Genomic DNA, 20,222 nt, shown 5'->3' with positions numbered 1-20,222 from the left:
CGGGATACTGGAACTGCTGTCCGACGATTCTACTCGCTGAGAACGGTGGGAGGCTAGCTCTTGTTGGTCTTCCTCAGAGAACGGGAGGCTTCCCGGTCTACTGACTTGTAGGAGCGGCTCTGCCTGCCTGCTTGCCTGCCTGCCTGCCTGCCTGCCTGCCTGCTCGTCGCAGGGCCTAGGGCTTCCAGCTCTACCTCCGAGGTGAAACGGTTTACCGGTCTACCCTCCTTGGGCACGTGAGGCGCCGGTCCACATGGAACCGCTGGCCGGTCCACTTGCAATTTGGACCTCGGTAAGCCCGGTCTACCTGCCGGAAGGACGCGGGGAAGGGGAGGCTTCCGCTCCGCCTGAACACCGGCCGCAAGCCGGCCCGCGGAGGGCCCTCCCCGACGCGAACGTCGGTGTCCTGTCCCGGACGCAGATAGCGACGTGGGCCCTGTCCCCACTAACCAAGCGCGGGGTCCGCCCCACCGCGGGGCAGTCCCCACCCTCACTCCCGCGAGAAGCTGGGAAACGCTGCCGCGGCCACGGGAGCACAGGGGCCGCTCGAGGGTCGCAGGTCCTAGAGCCGGGATCGCAGCCCGCCGCCAGCCACTCTCCCACCTCACCGCCCCTCTCCCGACAGAGACCCGAAGGCCAGTGGCGCGGGATCGGAGAAGGAGGCTGCTCGCCGCTGCTCTGAGGGAACCGGGTCGGACGCCGCGCCTGCCCCGCGCCGTGGGTCTACACTGACCGGGGAGCGCGGTTGGGTCGTCTTCGGTTCCCCCCAGAAGAACCGCGTCGGACGCCACGCCTACCCCCGCCGTGGGTCTACACTGGCCGGGGAGCGCGGTTGGGTCATCTTCGGTTCAACCAGAAGTACCGCGTCAGACGCCGCGCCTGCCCCCGCCGTGGGTCCACACTGGCCGGGGAGCGCGGTTGGGTCGTCTGCGGTTCTCCAGAGGGTCCTGAAAACCCTGTCGCCAGAAATCTCCGCGCGCATGCCGTCCTTGCCCGACGAGAGCGGACGGCGTCTGGGGCACCGGCGCCGCCGCCGCCGCAGGCCGGCGTCTCGGAAGCCCCTGGCGGCCAGACGCGGCAGACTCGCTCCGGCAAGAGGCTCCGTGGCTCCCCGGTCGTGCCGGTCTACCCATGCGGCGGGGCGGCAGTAGACCGTTCCCGGCGTCCGGCCTTGCTTCTCGGCGACGAGCAGAGGGTGCGAAGGCCGGAGAAGGGACGACTTCCGGGCGTCTGTGTGGGTCCGGCCCCTGCCCGGTCCAGGGGGCGAGGTTGCTGGTGGCCCCGGTCTACCTGCCGGCAAGCGGGGGTGGCTCAGCCGGTCTTCCCCGTAGAAGGAGCGGAAGCGCTGGCCGTTTTCCTGGGGGGCGGCCGGGTCTAGCTCCTCGCCAGAGGAGTCTGTTGGCCGGGGGTGCTGGGCCTCGGAAAACCCGGTCTACCAGTCGAATCGAGCGATCGAGCTCTCGGGCAGGCGAGCTGCCGCTCCACCCAACCACCCGGTTCGGGTTCTTCCGTCCGTCCTTCCATCCTCCCGTCCCGCGCGTGAGGCCCCCAGGCGGCCGGCGGAGGCATCCCTCGCGCGGAGGGTGTCCCTGTCCGTCGCTGGTGGGGCTGGGTGGGAGTAGACCGGCGGTGGGTCGGCAGGCGCCGCTTCCTTGTTTTAGCAGCACAACCATGCCTGCCCTCTGGCAAGTAGACCGGGTAGGAACCTGGCCCTTTGTATAAAACTGCAGTAGAGCAAGGAGGGAGTCAGGGCTGCCTGCCTGCCTGCTTCCAGGTAGACCGTGTAGAAACCTGTCCCTTTTGTTTAAGAATGCTAGACGACAGGCAAGCAGGCGGGCAGGTAGCGTGGCCATCCCATGCCTGCCTTCTTCCAAGTAGACCGGGCAGAAACCTGGCCCTTTGTTTAGGAGCATTAGACAGGTAGCAGGCAGGTATGCAGGAAGGCAGGCAGGGGGGCTATGACCTGCTTGCTTGCTTGCCTGCCTGCCTGCCTGCCTGCCTGCCTCCCCCCCAGGTAGACCAGATAGGCACCCCTCCCTTGGTTTAGGAGCGCCGGGGAGCAGGGAGGGAGTCAGGGCGTTCATCCGCAACCTGCCTGCCTGCCTGCCTGCTTCCAGGTTGACCGGCTAGGCACCCCTCCCTCGCTTTAGGAGCACTCCCGTGTGGCTGGCAAAAGGCAGGGCGGCTGTTCCTTGCATGCCTTCTCCCAGGTAGAGCAGGGCAACCCTTCTTCTTCTTCTTCGTCGTCGTCGTCGTCGTCGTCGTATCCCTATTGTCATGATCGTCCGTGTGTGCATTTCTACCCAGTCTACCTGGAGGAAGGCAGGCAGGGTACGGCCACACTCCCTGCCTGCCTGCCTGCCTGCCTACCTGCCGCCCGCCTGGTGCTCCTAAACAAAGGGCTATGTTCCTACCCGGTATACATGGATTTGATATCCTGCTTTATCACTACCCGAAGGAAACTCAAAGCAGCTAACATTCTCCTTTCCCTTCCTCCCCCACAACAAACACTCTGTGAGGTGAGTGGGGCCGAGAGACTTCAGCGAAGTGTGAACCAGCCCAAGGTCACCCAGCAACTGCAGACACGAAGCCGGTTCACCAGATTAGGAGTCTACCACTCGTAACCACTACACCACACTGGCTATTGTGTGCCTGCCTGCCTGGTGCTGCCCTCTCTGCCGAGGTGCCTATTCTTCTGCACACCCAAGAATCCACCCCCGCCCCCCCAATTGTGCTTGCGGGTGGGGGAGAGAGAGACAGACTCAAAATAGATCACGGAGAGAGAGGGAGGCGGGTGGGCAGGCAGGCAGCCGCACACACACACACGCATCGCCCATTTCGACCGCACGCACGAACGCAAGCACGTACGATCATGACAACAATAGGGATACGAAGAAGGAAGAGGAGGAGGATTGAGAACGGCTGCCCTGCCCTTACCATGCTGGCCACACGAGGGCGCTCCTAAATAAAGGAACTGGCGCCTACCCGGTCTACCTGGGAGAAGGCAGGCAAGGAACGGCCGCCCTGCCTTTCGCCGGCCACACGGGGGCGCTCCTAAAGCGAGGGAGGGGTGCCTAGCCGGTCAACTGGGGGATTGGGGGAGCAGGCAGGCAGGCAGGCAGGCAGGCAGGGGACGGCCACTCTGCCTGCCTGCCTGGCCGGCGCTCCTAAACCAAGGGACAGGCTCCTGCCCGGTCTACCTGGCATGGGACGGCCACCCTGACTTCCTCCCTGCTCCCTGCTCCCCGGCGCTCCTAAACCCAGGGACGGGCGGCTACCCGGTCCACCGGGGGGGAGGGGGGCAGGCAGGCAGGCAGGGGACGCAGACAGCCGCGCGGGCACGGAACTCTGACCGACCGCCACCCCAGCTGCTGCCGTTCACCCCTCGCTGGTAATTTAATAGGTCCATACACAACACAAAACACTGTTGCTGTAGGTAGGTTTGATTTTGTTTCTTTTTTATCTTATGTTTTGGAAATGTAAATCTGGGGGTTTTCCCCCCTTTTAATTTTGTGGGGGTCCCCAAGAGAGTAGGGCCCTAAGCTATAGCTTGTTTAGCTTATACGTAAATCCGGCACTGCGACACAGGACTGGCATTCACCTTTTCATAAGAGAAACCCATCTGGCATGTTTCGTCACAGATGTTGGATGCGGACCTTCAGAGGTGAGGCCTGGCTACCAGTGGCATAGCGTGGGTTGTCAGCACCCGGGGCAAGGCAAGTAATTTGCGCCCCCTAACCCGTGGATTTGCGCACCCTAACCCTAACCCCCAGATGTTGCGCCTGGTGCGGCCGGGCCCCCGGGCACCCCCCACACTACGCCACTGCTGGCTACAAGTTCCTGATGTTGCAAAAATGGACTTTGATGGAGGCTGAGGCTTTCCTCATACGTTTTGTCGCCTTTTACACCAAATGCGCGTTTGCTTCCTCTTCCTCCAGAGTAAGAGAGGTTTCTCTCAACTGAGGACAACAAAGACGATGGCACGTGGAACTGTTTTCCCGGGGGCTCCAAATGCACTTCTGCGGATTCGTTTTTAATTTGCCCCCTTTTGTTTTAATGAAGGTGAAGTGCTTGCTGCAAAGTGCTTTCAGAGCCATCTGCTGCAAAGTAGCAAGCCGGAATAATTCCCTGTGATCCTTTCACTCTTCCCTCCCCACCCCTCCGCCCCCACCCCAGTCTATGGCAACGAAATTCCATATCGCCCTCTGCTGGCCAGTTCAAGAAGGCTTCAAAGCTCACCCCCAATAAGGGACTTTCTGAGATCAGAATGCGTCGAAATTAAGATATTGGGGGGGGGGCACAAAAATTCAGCTTTCCAAAGATATTAAAGGAGCCCAAACACGTTTTTCATTCATGCAATAAGTGTTTCCCGCACGATCCAGAGACTCGAAGAATTGCTTTAGTTTCATGCTGCATTTGTTGTTTCTCAGCGTTCAAGCAGAGGTCTCTGTTGCTGCTGGGGAAAGGCAGTTCCCCAATCTTCTCTCCACCCCCAGCTAATGTGCCTGTTGCTATGTACGGAGTGGTATGTGGGGAAGGCTATGAGAATGTTATCAGACTCTACTGAATAGGCCTCGTTGCAGTCGGTGGCGAGCAACGCGCAACGGCCCCAGTGATCCGACTGACTGGTACGATCCTGATGCTCTAACCTCGAAGGCTGATGGTGATGTTAAGGCTGGAAGGAAAAGGTTAAAACTGGGCACACACCTACTGAACCACCTTATATCCCTCCCTCCCTCCCTGTCTTCTGTGGAGGGATTTCATATCATAATTCCTGCTGGTGGTGGTTCAAATGCGAGTCTTCGCCCCAGGGCCCTGCAGAGCCAGGCAGAGGCCCGGGCCAGGTATGCTGACAAATAATTTTATTTCAAGGCTTGAACCATATCTGCATATAAAGACAAAATGGAAAATATAGATCAATATGCTGACCGAGGCCCCCTTTGGAATCGGAGGCCCCGGCCAAGTGGCCCATATGCCCCTCCCTCTGTCTGAGCCTGCTTCGCCCCCAGTGTGAAGCAATGAACTTGCAAGCGTTTTGAAGTCCTGCTCGAAGGGATGCTGCCGGTCTAATGCGCCCCTTTATTCCCAGGAGTTGGTGGTGGGCGCATGTATCCCCCCCATTCCAGAATCCCCTCTGTTCCCACTTTCAGAGGAGCCATCAGAAATAAAGACCTTCCTTACTAGAAGCCGAGGGCTCCCTGAACCCCGTAATGTTCTCAGCAGCCCTTCGAGGTCTCCCCGCTTTGCTGTGTCTTGGCAAATCCCGACAAGGGGGGAGGCGAGCGGGCAGGTGGGCAGGAAGCTGAGCTGAAGTCAGGAATGAGATGAAGAAGGACGTGGGGGGGCATTAACCCGAGGTTTAATCTGCTTGCCCTCTCTCCCCTCCCCAGCCACTCTAGAAGACGGTTCTGGGGCTCCAGTGAGTATGGGAAGCAAAATGCAACCCTCCGATCTGGAAGTCCCGTCCTTCCCTTCATGCGGAACGGCGCTGTTACAGGTGCCTGCAATACTCGCTGGAACTCCCTCCAAGCACTCTAAAAACCAGCGGCGAACAAAAAACATACCAGCAAGCTGAATATCTGGACAGGCTCGTCTAAACAAAATGTTTTCAGCAGGCGCTTTCACTGCGCTCCTTTCGGCCCCTGCTGCTATTCAGATTACTGGGGTGTTTTTTGTTCGTCGCTGGCTTTTAGTTTTTAAAAAATGTTTTTTACTAATAATCTTACGGCTTTATCTTTTTACAAACTGCTTTGAGGTTTTCTACAATCAAGCGGGGTATACACGTACAGTAATTGAATAAATAAAATTAACAAATCTCCACAGAGTGGCGTCTCCTTTTATTTGTGGAATGGAAATTTACTCTGCACGTGCTCAGGGACACTTTCATCAAGGTGGTGGGAGGGGCGGTCTGCAGAGTAGGAGCCAATTCCTGGGGCAGAGGTTCCTTCGCCCCCCAGGAAAATATTTGAGGGGGCCGCCCGCCCAAAAAAGTTGAGGGTCATTCATTGCTGTTCAAATGGTGCGAGCGCGCCATGTCTTGTGCTCTATTAGGCAGGGTGGGACTTACCTGTCCCCATGAGTAGCCAAGGAATCAAGAAAAGAAAAAATGCTGAACTAACTGACCAACTGCGTTGCAGATTATTCTGTCCCGTCCCCCCCGCCAACACAAATCCACGCCCGTGCCTCCCCCCTCCATATTTATTCAAGTTGGCACCCGTGGTCTGCAGTAGCCAGCAGGCTCCGTTGCCTCTTCCGCTTAGCCATCTATTTTCCTCCATAGCCTACTCTATCTCCGCCAGGGACTCGGTTCAGATAATAGCAGGAAAGTACCGGGCTTCTATTCAAATAGTGGGAGGCGAGGAGAGACCACTATTTCTAACAGCAAGAAGTGAAAGTTTTTTGTCCCTGAGTCTCCACAGTTTCCTTCCTGACACCCCCTGGCCTCGAGCGCAAGGGTCTGCAGAACTGCTTCCAGCAGCCCGGTGCCGCTTCTCACATGAAGGCATTGATAAGCCGGGGCGGCCGAAAGTGATACTCATGCATCGGGGGGCAAGAGGGGTCAGCCTGGTGTCCATTCCACTCTTTACAACTTGAGTTTCCGGTAACAAAAAAGGAATAGTCTCTGAGCATGCGAGGAGTCACGTCTGTGCTGGTTCAAAGGCAGCTTGAGTTCCAGCAGTTCCTTGCTTTAGCAGCACCCCCGTGCCTTCCTGCCTTCCTGCCTGCCTTCCACCAGGCAGACCAGGCAGGCACCCCTCCCTTGGTTTAGGAGTGCTAGTGAGGCAGGGTGGCCGTGCCCTGCCTGCCTGCCTACCTACCTGCCTGCCTGCCTCCCCGCCCCCCATGTAGACCGGGTAGGCACCCCTCCCTCTCTTTAGGAGCGCCCCCGTGTGGCCGGCGCATGGCAGGGCGACCGTTCCTTGCCTGCCTTCTCCCAGGTAGACCGAGTAGGCGCCGGTTCATTGCTTTAGGAGCGCCCCCGTGTGGCCAGCATCGTAAGGGCAGGGCAGCCGTTCTCTTCCCCTTCTTCGTATCCCTTTTGTTGTCATGATCTTGCGTGAGTGAGTGCGTGCGGTCGAAATGGGGGATGCGTGCGTGTGTGCCTGCCTGCCTGCCTGCCTGCCTCTCTCTCTCTCTCTCTCTCTCTCTCTCTCCGTGATCTATTTTTGGTCTGTCTCTCTCCCCTGCACGCAAGCACACGGAAGGGCGGGTGGGAGTGTTTTTTGGGGTGTGCGTGTGCGCGTTGGAGTGATGTTTTGTGTCCATCTCTCTGTCCCTGTCTGTCTCCCCTGCACACAAGTGTGTGTGCGGTGTATTTGGCTCCTATGTCTCTGTCTGTCTCCTCCCACACAAGCACATGCTGTGTTTGAGTGTATGCTTAGTGTGAGAGGGCCCTTCTGGGCCCTTCTGTCTCCCTCTCCCGCAAATGACTGTTTGTGTCTTTGTGTGTGTGTGTGTGTGTGTGTGAGAGAGAGAGAGAGAGAGAGAGAGAGAGAGAGATTTTGTTTCTGCCTGTCTGCCTCTGCCTCTCTCTCCCTCCCTCCCTCCATCCCCCCCCGCAATCAAGTGTGTGTGAGAGAGCGCACGAGCGCTTTTGTGCTTGTCTTTCTGTATCCCTGTGTCTCTGCATGCTCCCCCTCCCGCAAAGGAACGCACGCACGCCGAGACTTGCCGTCCCTGCAAGGACGAACGCACGCACGCACGCACGCACGCCCTCACCCGTCCCCTCCATCGCCTACCTGCTGCACTGCCGCCAAGCGGCGGTCTACAAAGTCACCGAGTTCTACGGCAGCTGTCGCCACGAAGCCTACCCTTGGCGATGTCGTCGAGGTCCAACGACTACGTATAGCTGGAGGCGCCCCCGGAGGCGCGGGCCGGTAGACCGGGAAGCCCCCCCGGTCTCGGAAGTAGACCGGCAAATCCCAGCCTCTGCGAGTAGACCACGGGACAGCAGTTCCAGGCACGCCGCGGGCTGGACCGGCGTCCCCCGGGCCCAAGGAGGAGCGACCGGGAAACCGTCTGTTCTCCGAGGGAAACCGCAAAACCCCAGCCTCCCCGGCCGGAAGACCGTGGGGCAGCGATCTCAGCTCCGCCGCTGGGAAGACCGGGGCCCTCGCGAGTAGACCGTGTGGTCCGCTGGCCTCCGGCGGGTAGACCGGAGAGGACCACCCACCCACGCCGGAGGGACCGAGAAGCTTTCCATCCGTCCGTCTTCCCAAGTGGACCGGAAAGCCCCAGCCGCCTCGGCAAGGCGGAGAACGGCCGCTGCTTGCAGCCCTGCCGTCAGCTTGACTGCCCAACTTCCACCCGCCGGCCGACTGACCGGCTGGGGGGACCAGGCAGCGGACAGACCTCCCAGGGATAGACCGGGAAAGCCTTCCGTCTCTGAAGGGGACCGCCACGTCCCAGCTTGCCTGGTCAGTAGTACACCAGAGGAGAGCCGCCAGCAGACTCAGAAGGAACGGACCACGCCGCCGGCGCCGCCGGAGGGGAGCTACACTCAGCCTCCTAAGCTCCGCCGCCACCCCCACCCCCCCGGAAAACGGCCAGTGCTTATGCTCCTTCTGCCGTGAAGGCCGGCCAACCCACCCCCGCTTGCCGGCCGGTAGACCGGGGACACCAGCAACCTCGCCCCTGCACCAGCCAGTGGCTAGACCCACACAGGACAAAGCTTGCCCTTTGCCGGCCTTTGCATCCTCCGCCAGCCACTCTTGCCTCGCTTCCATCAGTCACGCAGAAGCAAGAGGGCAGGCTCCGGAACGGTCTACTGCCACCCCAGCGCCGCCCCACGTGAGAGGAGGACCATGCTGCTGGAGGAAAAGAATGGACCCCTAGACACTAGATCGCTGATAAAGAGCAGGCTGCTTCTAGAAGAAAATGGGAGCATCCAACATCATGCTGGCTGAGTCAAAATAGATGTAACCATTAGGAGTTCAGTGGGACTCCTAAACCAAGGGACAGGCTCCTGCCTGGTATACCTGGGGGAAGGCAGGCAGGCAGGCAGGCAGGGGACAACCATCCTGCCTGCCTGCCTGCCTGCCGCTTGGCACTCCTAAACCAAGGGACAGGCTCCTGCCCGGTCTGCATGGGGGAAGGGAAGACAGGCAGGCACTCCGGGTATCGGTGGCGCCCAGGGCATGGTGGAGGCTGGGCGCGCAGCTGGGCACCGACCCGGGGAAATATACTTCATTTGAAGGGAGGGGAAGCATTGCTTAGCAGTTAGAGCACCCCTTGGACCTGGCCCCCCCCCAACCTCCCCTCAGGCTGGTACATGAGCTCCTTGGAGCAGCGAGCCAAGCCGCCTGCCGTCCCTGCCCGACTCCACTCCCCGACCCCGAGTGCCGTGGCCTCAGGTTGTGAGCTCCGCGCCTGGGTACAGCATGGCCGAGACAGGTAAGCTTGGGGCAATGGAGTTCAGAAATCCAACAGGCCCAGAGCCCCCTACTTGGCCTTTTCCCCGGTGTGGTGGAGGAAATGCCCCCTGGCCCGGTTCTCATAGTTCCGTATCAATATCACTTAATACGTTTCTAAACTGCAGTACGTATCGTATCATATAATTTCTATAGATTGATTTCTAGACTACCGACCCGCCTGCTGGGGTTGGCGTGAAGAAATACCATCCTGATCATTCTTATCATGACATTTACTGGTGCCCTGCTTCCCATCCCCTTTTGGGTACTGATAAAAACGAGAGCGACTGAGACCAGATGGCAATCCGCAATCCACGCAGAGTCAGACTAGATGACCCCCCCAGACCCTCACCCTTCCCCTGCAGGACTCAACGGGAGCTTCACATTGGAGCTGAGCCATGGCGAAGCTCCGCCTCGTCCTCTGGCGCCTGGCGCCCCTGCTGGCCTCCACCAGAAGAGTCCCGTGCGCTTTCCAGGTGGGTCTGGAGCTCCTCGCTCTCGCCGGCCGGCTCCTTCGCCGGAGCATGTCAAGAGCGCTGTCTCCCCCTCTACAGGTGACCTTTTCCTCGGTGGTGAGCGTGGCGCTGGACGATGTGCAGTTCAGGAACTGTGGCCCCCAAAGTAAGGCTTTCTTTTCCGCCTCCCCCAAACCCAGCCAACCAGATAGACTGCCTCTGGGCTTGGAGGTTCCCCTTTCACCGTCCCAACATTTCCAGGTCCCCGGAGCTGCGCCCCAGACGAGCGCCCATGCCTACCAAGCAGCTGCGTCACCCCTGCCCGCCATTGTGATGGCACCAAGGACTGTGGCGATGGCGGCGACAAACAGGGTTGCAGTGAGCATTCGAGGCCAGGGGGGGGTGTGGGCACCACTGGAAGGGGGGAGGGCAGAAAAGGCACGCCTGGGACCCACCCACCTGCCTTTCTCCCCCAGAGACCTTCCTCTCATGCTTCTTTGAGGAGGGCTGGTGCAGTTGGGCGGCGGATGCCAACCAGAACCTTTCCTGGGCGAGAAACTGCAGCTCCCAGGCGCCACCGTCCCCAGCCCGCCCCACCCGCGACCAGACCACCAACACACCGGAAGGTGGGTGCTGGTTGTTAATATGTAGAGGATGTCAGCAAGGCTGAACCTTTCCGTAAAGAAACTATTTGAATCAAGTCTTACCAATTTGGGGCATGTGCAGAGTTCGGCACTGGGTGCTTTCTCTCTCCAGTTGGTAGACATGACAGCTGACAGCCTTCAGTTCTCCACTGGGTAGACTGAAGAGCTTTGTGATCTACCTGAAGGGGATCAACAACCCAGTCTACCCAGAGCCAAAGGCTGCCTGGTATGATGTTCTGAACTGCAAATCCAAAGGAGGTCTTGTGGGAGTGGTTGGGTGCAGGCGTACCACAGATGGAAGTCAAACTCCAAAGTGATCAGTTCTAGTACTTTATTAAAAGCTTTATTACAGCAAATCAGTCTGCCAGGCCTCCCACCCTTTAGAGTTGCAGGACAGACACCTCAGCAAGGAGTTGGCTTGTCCGCACCCAAGCAAACTTTCATACATCTGTATACACAAAGCAGCATTCTTCACTTCGGCCAGGACTTCCCATCACTCCACTTGACCAGATGAGGGCATAGGTGGCAAATACCAAAGTCTTATAGCTAGCTCCTCTTTCTGGACTCCATGCACCCGAAGCCCCCAGTTAAGGATAGCATCAAAACAAGCCAATTAGCTTATACGAGCTCATCACTACAACAACTACCTATTAATTGTGGGGTTATCTTGACTACCAAAATGGTGTTTGCAGAGCTTCCAGAACAGTTCACCTTTGGTTCAACACAACCCACCTCTTCCAGATAACCCTAACAATCTACACGCCCAATCTTCCGCAAGTTCCTCGGGGTCTAGAAGGAGTGGAGTTATGCGGTGAATCTGTTACTCGGCTTGCAAGAAAAACCCACAACAGCAATGCAAAAATATGCAATGAAGCAATCTCATAGTTATAATTGTAACAAAAAACACCAGTAAGTGGTGCCACCCCCTGCAAGTCCTTGGAAGCACCCCTGGACCATGGTCCTCCACGATTCATGTTCCAGTCAGGCTACCTTGGCACAATCTTGATATAAAGCATGCACCATCTTATTTAGCTAGACTTATCTGAAATATATGTTCTAATACACAAATCATTTTTATTTAACAGCTTGAAATATCACAAAAAGCCTCCATGTCCGTGTTCTGGTCATTTGCATGTAGATCCAACATTATATGAGTCACCGGTTGCTGCCAAACAATAAGTCCAGTCATGGCAGAAACTTCTGCTGCCCCAGTGAGAATTCATGACCGCCAAGCTCCAGATCCACGTGAAGTACAGGAACATTCTGGCACAGGTATGGATACAGCCAGCAGAGGAAACGTAGGACCAATCCCAATATCCACTCCAGTGGCAGCCTATTAATGAACAAACAAATATTGGTTAGGTGCTCAGAGAATAACTTGCACCTAAATATTAGTAAGACAAAGGAGATGCTGTTGGACTTCCGGAGGAAGAGAGGGGAACCAGCCCCAATGTATATCTAGGGGGGGTGCTGTGTGGAGAGAGTCCCCTGCTTTAAATTCCTGGGAGTTTACCTTAGTGAGGACCTCACTTGGAAAATCTTCTACCCTCGGGCAGGAGATATAGAAGTATAATCAGTCATACCAACAGGCTAAAAAATAGCTTCTATCTGTGGGCTGTTAGGCTGTTGAATGGAAAATAACATAGCAAAATTGACTTGCGAGGTGGTGTGTTGTTCGATAAGCACACAGAGTGCAGCAAGATTGTTTGGGGGAGGAGGCTTGTTTAATTTCATTGTACACAGGTTATATAATGACAATAAAGGTATTATTACTCTGGGCACATCATCGCCTTGTCCAAGCTGGGCTCAGAACTTCAGTGGTGTGCAGGTGAGCTTCTGCCAGGAAAATTATTGCAGAGCATGGAGGATCAGATTTACTTCTCATTTCACACACACACCCCCAAGTACTTGCACTCATGCCAGGGCTCACCCAGATCTTGGGGTTATTGTACCATAAGTGCCAATAGGCATCCAAAGCCCCAATTCAGTGGGGACCACAGCAGGAGCTGTACCTATCAATCCTTCTCTCAAGACACAGAACCTTCTGAGGCTCATGTAGACAACTGTGCAGCAGGCTACACTTTCCACACTCAAAGAACTGGAGGAGCACCCATCACCCCCTTAGCTTTTCCACAGGGGATCCCTTTCCAGTCTTCCAGTTGTTAGACAGCTGTAATGCATCTTCCAGAATGGGAGCCCACCCCTTCAGGGTTTTGGATGACCCAGGCAGAATTTGGATTTGCTGTTCCAGTAATCCTGAATTTCAGGAGCTTTGACTAGATGATTCCTGGTCTCTTACAACTCTACTATTCTATAATCCATTCATGCATTTTGTGGTTCCAATGCATGATACCCGCTGCTAGGAAAAACAGCAGCTCCTTTGAAGAGCTGAGTATCCAACCTCACAGCCCTCACGTAGTGGTGGACCATCTGGCACTATGTGGGCTTACCATCAATACCAGAAGTTCCTAATGGTCTCCCAGGAGAACGTCCCCAAAAGAAAGTGGTGGTCAATGCTAAAATGGCACTAAAGAGGTCAGGCAAATGGAAATAGCTTAGGATCCCATTCACCACTGAGAGAAGAATGGCAATCCAACCCCTTGAGAGGCTGCAAGGGAAATCTTGAGGAAGGGTTCCCTGAAACCCCAACACAGGGTGTTCAGACTACAGACTGTGGTCCTACCCTACTTTTACAACCAGCTGTCGTTAGAGTTGGAGGGGTGCAAATGCTTACCTGCATGGACCACTGCTCAAGGGCAAGTAGAACCTGGCTTGGTCTCCCAGTATCCAGACTTGTGGCGTAGTTTCACAACAAGGTAAATGATGGAGGTCCCTGTTTGCAATGGCTGAGATGGAGCATACAGAGCCTGCATAGAGAACACCTTCATAAATTGCCTTTAAGCAGGTCGGCAAGCAGTCCTTAGCTGGGAACTTCCTGGCAAAGGAACTGAAGGTAATGGAACATCACTTCAGAAACAGAGGCAGCTTCCTGCATACAACAGGGGCCCTGAGTGAAAGATGGATTGATGAAGCAGGGGAGCACATTGATGGTGGGGGTTAGAAGAAGAATCAAAAACACCAAACCAAGAGGCATGGTTGCAGGTGTTTTCTGTCAGGAAGGGATTACTTTAATTCCATAAAACTCTGGATAATTGTGCTCCCAATATGAAAACGTCTAGCCAGAGGCAGAAGACTTGACAGACTCTGCAGAGGTGGATGCCATATATCTGAGACCCTGAAGCAATACAAGTGTGTTACAGTAGTCTACACACACTGTGCAACAGAAACTGCAAGTTACATGTAACTTCAGTAAGAGTGCCATGGAGTGAGCATAAAAGAACTGTTGCCTTTAGGAATAATAGGAAAGAAATATCTCCAGGCTCCATCACCATGGGTTGTGATCGGAGGGCTGTATGCTGTATGCTTACAGCATTGTCAGATAGAAGAGAGCAGGATTAAAAACTAGTGCTACAAAACACACCATAATACAAAATAAACGAGTCACCCCCCCCAAACAATTTTCCCCCCAAAAATAAATAAATAGCCTAATGCCTTGTCCTGCCTCAGCCGGCACCTAGCAGTTGACTTAGAACTGGTGCAGACCATAGGAATCTGACTGTTTAATTAAAACAAAGCATCGCGAAGGCCAGTGGCGGGTGTTGATGGGATCTGATTTCTGCCCAGTGCTCTGAATGTCAAAGTGAAAAAATTCAATGAAGCGCGGGTAAACGGCGGGAGTAACTATGACTCTCTTGACCCAGCATGACTGGGTCTACGGCTGCACAAAGTTCCTGTCGGGCAGGGACAATCGCAACTCCATACTGATGCGCATTAATGCGCTTCCGACCAGGTCCCGCTTGGCTAGGGGATGGAGAGCTGACCGGCTATGTCGTGGCGGGTGCCAGGCACCCGAAACTCTGAACCACGTCCTCCAGGTCTGCTACAGGTCTCATGCGGCTAGGGTCCACCGGCATGATGCTGTAGTGAAATATATCGCTAAAGGACTTCGGAGGCAGGGGTATCACGTGGATTTAGAGCCTCACTTTTGAACATCAGAAGGTTTGAGGAAACCCGACATAGTAGCGAGTATTGGACGAACCGCATTGATAGTCGATGCCCAGGTGTTGGGCGAGCAGGCGGACCTGCGGAGGGCCCATGCCCAAAAAGTCCAGTATTACGCGGGGAACACCAGTCTCCTGGAGTTGGTAAAAGAGCGCTACCAAGTGGAAGACCTGAGCACCACATCTGCAACGCTCTCCTGCAGGGGTGTGTGGAGTGACCGCTCGGCAGAGGACCTGCTAGCCCTTGGTATTGTCCGGAAACAAGATCTTAGGGTCCTCTCGTCTCGGGTGTTGATTGGTGGCCTGTATGCGCACACGGTCTTTAACAGGACTACGGCTACCCTCGGTACTGGTTTGTGAGCACCCAGGAAATTGCCCAGGCCGGCACGGGTCTGCTAGAAAAGAAAATCCGTACTTCTGCAGTTAAACAGAAGCAATGTCTGAGGGGCGTGGAGCCCAGATGATGATTTAAAAAAATTAAAAAAAAATTTAAAAATGGCAGCTGCTGATCTGTGATGTTCTACTGATCGATCTTTGGTGGTCTTTTCCACGTGCCTATCCCTACCTCCTCGTGGTGAGAGTCAGGCAACGTCTTTAGGCGGCTAACAGGGAAGGCTTATCTGAACCTCTGGGTCCGTGCCAGAGAGGGTCAGTTTACCCTCACCCAGATCCCTAGAGGATATGAATCATTGCAATGCAAAGAGAGGTGGCGGGTCATCGGACCGTACCACCCGGGTGAGGAGCAGCTCCCGTGCTGCTTGGCCTGGTGTAGTTCCTGCGATGGAACAACCAGTTTTCGTATGTGAACACTCAGATTGCGAGAGAGCCTTTAACACCAAGAGTGGACGTGGTGTCCATCACCGACGAGCCCACCCAGACTGGTATGATGCACAACAAAACACGCATCAGGTGAAAAGGAGATGGACCCCCGAGGAAACCGCACTGCTGGCTAAAGAGGAGGCGCGACTCCTAACCTTGGGGACACGCCATATGAACCTAGGCCTGATGGAGAAATTTCCAGAGAGAACAGCTGAGGCAATAAAAGCCCATAGGCGCCAGCAGGCCTACCAGGAATTGGTTGCAACGTATATCCAGGAACAGCTAGAGGTGGTAGACGGACCAGCCCCTCAACCTGTGGTGGAAGCTTCGAATACCCAGTGGCGTGACAGGCTGATACAACACCTGCAGCAGCTCCCCAGAATGCCAACCACCACGGAACACCTCGTGCGATTGGAAAGGCTGAGTCCCACCATCGGGTCGAGGATGCTCACCGACGTGTATGAAGAGCTGTCCCTGGTTGTGTGGGGCACGCAGGGTATGCAACCCTGGAGGGCGCAGAGAGGGGAACGAAGTAGCCAAGAACAACAGACGTCCAATAGGCGGAAGAGGCGAGAGCAATATGCCAAATTCCAACATCTATGGCATAAGAGTCCCACTAAATGTATTAAGTGGGCTCTTGATAAGAACAGGGACATGCCAATAGAAAATGACGCGAGCCTCTTTCCGTATGGGGAAAAGCTAATGACCAGGGCTCCGGACTGCTCACCTGGCCCTGGCCCCAGGAGAGATGTTATAACATCCTTATGGGAACCCATGAAGGCTGCTGAGATTAAGAGAGCCATATCATCCGTCTCAACGGCACCAGGACCTGACGGAATGACTGTGGAACAGGTGAAGAAGCTGCCTCTAGGTGCGCTGGAGCGGCTCTTCAACCTAATAATGGTATGTGGGAAATGCCCCCAGTCGTTGCTGGGGGCTCGAACAACACTGATTCCCAAAAAAGATCATGCCCAAGATCCGGGGGACTTCCGCCCTATAACTGTGTCCCCAGTATTGACCAGAGTCTTCCATAAGGTCCTGGCTGCGTGGTTGACTCGGGAAGTCGACCTAGACCCAAGACAACGGGCCTTCCAGCAGTTCGATGGGTGTTCCTAAAACATCTTCCTCCTGGATATGGTACTCCGGAACCACAAGCAGCGGTCGAAACCGTTGTACTTGACATCCCTGGCGAAAGCGTTCAACTCTGTGGCCCATAATACCATCAAGGAAACCCTTCAGATGATGGGGATCCCCAACCCAAAGACACACTATATAAGTGATGTCTATGACCGGAGTACCACCGTACCTTCGTGCGGTGGTGCGACCTCCCAGGAATTTCACCCCAGGTGTGGGGTGAAGCAGGGTGGCCCCATGTCACCCTGCATATTTAATATGATCATGGACCGTCTCCTTCGGAAGATACCGAAGGAGGTAGGGGCCGACCTGGGAGAAGGCGTGACAGTGAACAGCGTAGCCTTTGCAGACGACCTGGTGTTTGTGGCGTCTACACCAGTAGGGCTACAAACTACCATCGACATAGTGGGTAGACATCTAGCACTATGTGGCCTCACTGTAAACTCTGGGAAGAGCTTGACAGTATCATTGGAAGTCGTCCCCAAGGAGAAGAAAACGGTGGTGAACCTGCGGCAGGTAGTCACCTGTAACAGCAAACCGTTGCAAGCTCTCAAGCGGTCGGACCACTGGCACTACGTGGGCGTGCCCTTCAAGCCAGAAGGACGCATGGCAATTCAGCCTCTGGACCATCTAAAGGAGCTTCTGGACACCATTGGCAAAGCTCCCTTGAAGCCTCAGCAATGGATGTTTGGCTTTCGTGCCATCGCTATACCATCAGCTCTCTATGGGCTCAACCACAGTGGGACTGCTCAACAGAGTGGACCGCTGTGTGAGGACGGCAGTGAGAAAGTGGCTAGGTCTCCCGGATAGTACGCCTGTTGTGTACTTCCACACTAAGGTCAGTGACGGAGGCCTAGGAATTCCGGCGATGCACTGGATGATGCCACGACTTCGTAGGGATCAGCTCCTATGACTGCCACTGGTAAGGATGGAGCAGTCTACATCTGGGACCTTTCTGAGGTGGGAGCTCTCTGTTAGAGGGGCGGCTACTAGAGAAGGGAAATTGCCTGTTTACAGCTCAGGCACAAAAACGCCGATGGGCCAGTCTCCTCTACCAATCAGTGGGTGGTTGTGCATTGAAGGAGTCTGGGAAAACCCGTAGCCAGCACAACTGGGTGCACTAAGTTCCTGTCGGGCAAGGACTATCGTAATTCCATTCAGATGCACATCAATGTGCTTCCGACCAGGTCCCGCTTGGCCAGGGGACAGAGAGCTGACCGGCTAGATCGCGGCGGGTGCCAGATGCCCGAAACTCTGAACCACGTTCTCCAAGTCTGCTACAGGTCTCATACAGCGGCCTGTCTCTCCTGGATCAAGGAATGGTGTACACTACAAAACACAGACCTTCTAGACCTGGAAGGACATTACAACCGTTATGGCTGGCATGCCTGCTTAAGGTTATGATAAAGTTAAGATCCACAAAAAATTAATAATCATATTATAAGGAAACCTTTCTATATGGTTTGGGAAAATACAAAGATTTGCTTGAACCTAAAACTCTGTGGTGGATATCTCCCCTTGAAGCACTAGCAGTGAAGAAGAAAAAATATGGAAGGAAGAGGAATGAAAAGGCTCTGAAGAAATGAGAGAACATCTGTCAGGTTGGTTACAATATCACCAACTTTACGAGGTATTTAAACTAGAGAAATGGTTTTGCGATGGAACCCTCTACATTGGAAAAAGAACTGATCAACTCTAAAGTGAAAATCCTCTCCAATCTGTAATCCTCTAAAATCTGTAATGGTCAAGTGGGCTCAAGATTTTGGCTATAGTATCCCAATGAATGCCTGGGAAAATCTATGAAGTTCACCGCATGCTACACCTTGAAAGAAAATTTTATGTAGATGCAATTCTGCTGGTACGTAACACCCCTAAAATTATTCAAAATGTATAAGAACATTTCAAGTAAATGCTGGAGATGTGGGGAAGCGGAAGGCTCAATGTTACATATGTGGTGGACCTGTAAGAAAATAAAGGAATTTTGCAATGTAATTTATAATGAGCTCAAAAGAATTATGATGGCATTCTTCATTTTAAAAAATGGAGGCTTTCCTCCTGGGGATATTAGGCCCAGACATACCTGTGGACGAACAGGTGGACCTGCAGAGGGCTCATGCTCAGAAAGTCCACTACTACGCCGGCAACACTAGTCTCCTGGAGTTGGTTAAAGAGCGCTACCAAGTGATAAAAAAGAGAGGAGGCTTCACACTCCCTGATCTAGAGTTAAGTCATGCAGCTGCAGCACTACTGTGGATGAAAGACTGGATAACATTAAGGGATTTTGATGTATTAGATTTGGAGGGATATGATAATCGGTATGGGTGGCATGCCTATTTATTATATGAGAAGGTAAAGGTCCACAGGGGCTTCCTGAATCATTTAATAAGGAAATAATTATATAAGATCTGGTCAAAATATAAAGGAATACTAGAACCCAAGAACCCCCTGTGGACCTCACCTACAGAAGCACAGGCAGTTAAGAAAAAGAATATGGAAGGGGAATGGGCCACATACCGATTATTATTAGAAGGACAACAGGATGGACCTATACTGAAAAAATATGAAGAAATTAAAGGGCATTTGACAAACTGGCTGCAATATTTTCAAATACATCAAAGATTAACCATTGATAAAAAAGTAGGGCTTGCAAAAGAAACATCAGAATTTGAAAAAGAATTGATACAAAGTAAAGGAAAATATATCTCACGGGTATACGACCTCCTATTGGAATGGGAGGTAAAGGAAGAACAAGTGAAAGCCAAAATGGTGAGATGGACACAAGAGTTGGGTTATAATATTTATGGAACAATGGGAAAAATTACGGTGGGAAGACATAAAATTCATGGCCTGCTACAGTCTCATGAAAAACAAAATTAAGATGAGGTATAGATGGCATCAAACTCCAGAAAAACTTGCTAAAATGTATAAGAACAGATCACCTTTATGTTGGAGGTGTAATAAAGAAATTGGGTCTTATTTGCATATGTGGTGGAAAGGTACAGATATTTATGTTTTTTTGGAATAATATATATGAAGAAATTTAAGAATTATTTAAATTAACATTAAATTAACATTCAAAAAGGGGCCAGAAATATTTTTATTAAGCATTTTGCCAAAAGAAATAGGGAAATAAAAAAAGAACATTGTTCATGTACGGAATAATGATGGTCAGAATTTTAGTAGCAAGAAATTGGAAAGACACAATAATACCCAACACGGAAGACTGGCAAATCCTAATGGTAGAATAGCTGCAGGTAGCGAAAGCAACAGGAAGAGTAAGAGGCCAACCAAAACAAAAAGTCTATAAGGATTGTGGAATCTTTAAAGAATATTAAGAAAACTATGGAATAAAAGGAAACATCTTGGCTGAATTAGACTGATCCCTGCATTGTATAAATATAAGTTCATAGGGAGGTAAAAAGAAATTATATAAGAAATATGTAACTGTGCGGTATAAAGTAATGGATAGATAAAGTACAGTGAGATTAACTGGAAGCCAGCTTTCAATTTCTTCTCTGTAAGTTTTATAATTGTGTTCAGTATCAGGAGTATATAAGTTGATAATAATATTAATCTTCTTGTATCTTATAATGTGTAGTTTGATTTTTCTGTTATTTGTTTGTTTGTTTGTGTTTGTTTACTTGTATGTACATCTGTTTTTTCATAAATGTATTTATTTAAAATTAATAAAGATATATT

General features: G+C 53.2%; 2 long non-coding RNA genes across 3 annotated transcripts in view; one reads left to right on the top strand and one right to left on the bottom strand.

Annotated features, from left to right (window-relative positions):
- The window catches only part of LOC308574463, a 336,158-nt gene that overhangs the window by 302,251 nt on the left and 13,685 nt on the right, over nt 1-20,222 (bottom strand). Inside the window, exons 3-4 of one of the 2 annotated variants that reach the window (XR_014002506.1) lie at nt 13,244-13,516; nt 11,500-11,842 (exon numbers count right to left, since the gene is read on the bottom strand). This is a non-coding gene — a long non-coding RNA (uncharacterized lncRNA). Of the gene's footprint in view, nt 1-11,499; nt 11,843-13,243; nt 13,517-20,222 lie in introns of those variants that run through there. The other variant, XR_014002507.1, reaches the window with a different exon arrangement.
- On the top strand, nt 9,913-10,406 carry LOC308574014. The gene is made up of 3 exons (XR_014002302.1): nt 9,913-10,031; nt 10,127-10,243; nt 10,342-10,406. It is a non-coding gene; the product is annotated as an uncharacterized lncRNA (long non-coding RNA).

Source organism: Podarcis bocagei (assembly GCF_964188305.1).
Source record: "Podarcis bocagei genome assembly, chromosome: 15".
Classification (NCBI taxonomy): Eukaryota; Metazoa; Chordata; class Lepidosauria; order Squamata; family Lacertidae; genus Podarcis; species Podarcis bocagei.
Note: the sequence above shows the minus strand (reverse complement) of the source record. Positions and strands in the feature narration are given on the sequence as shown.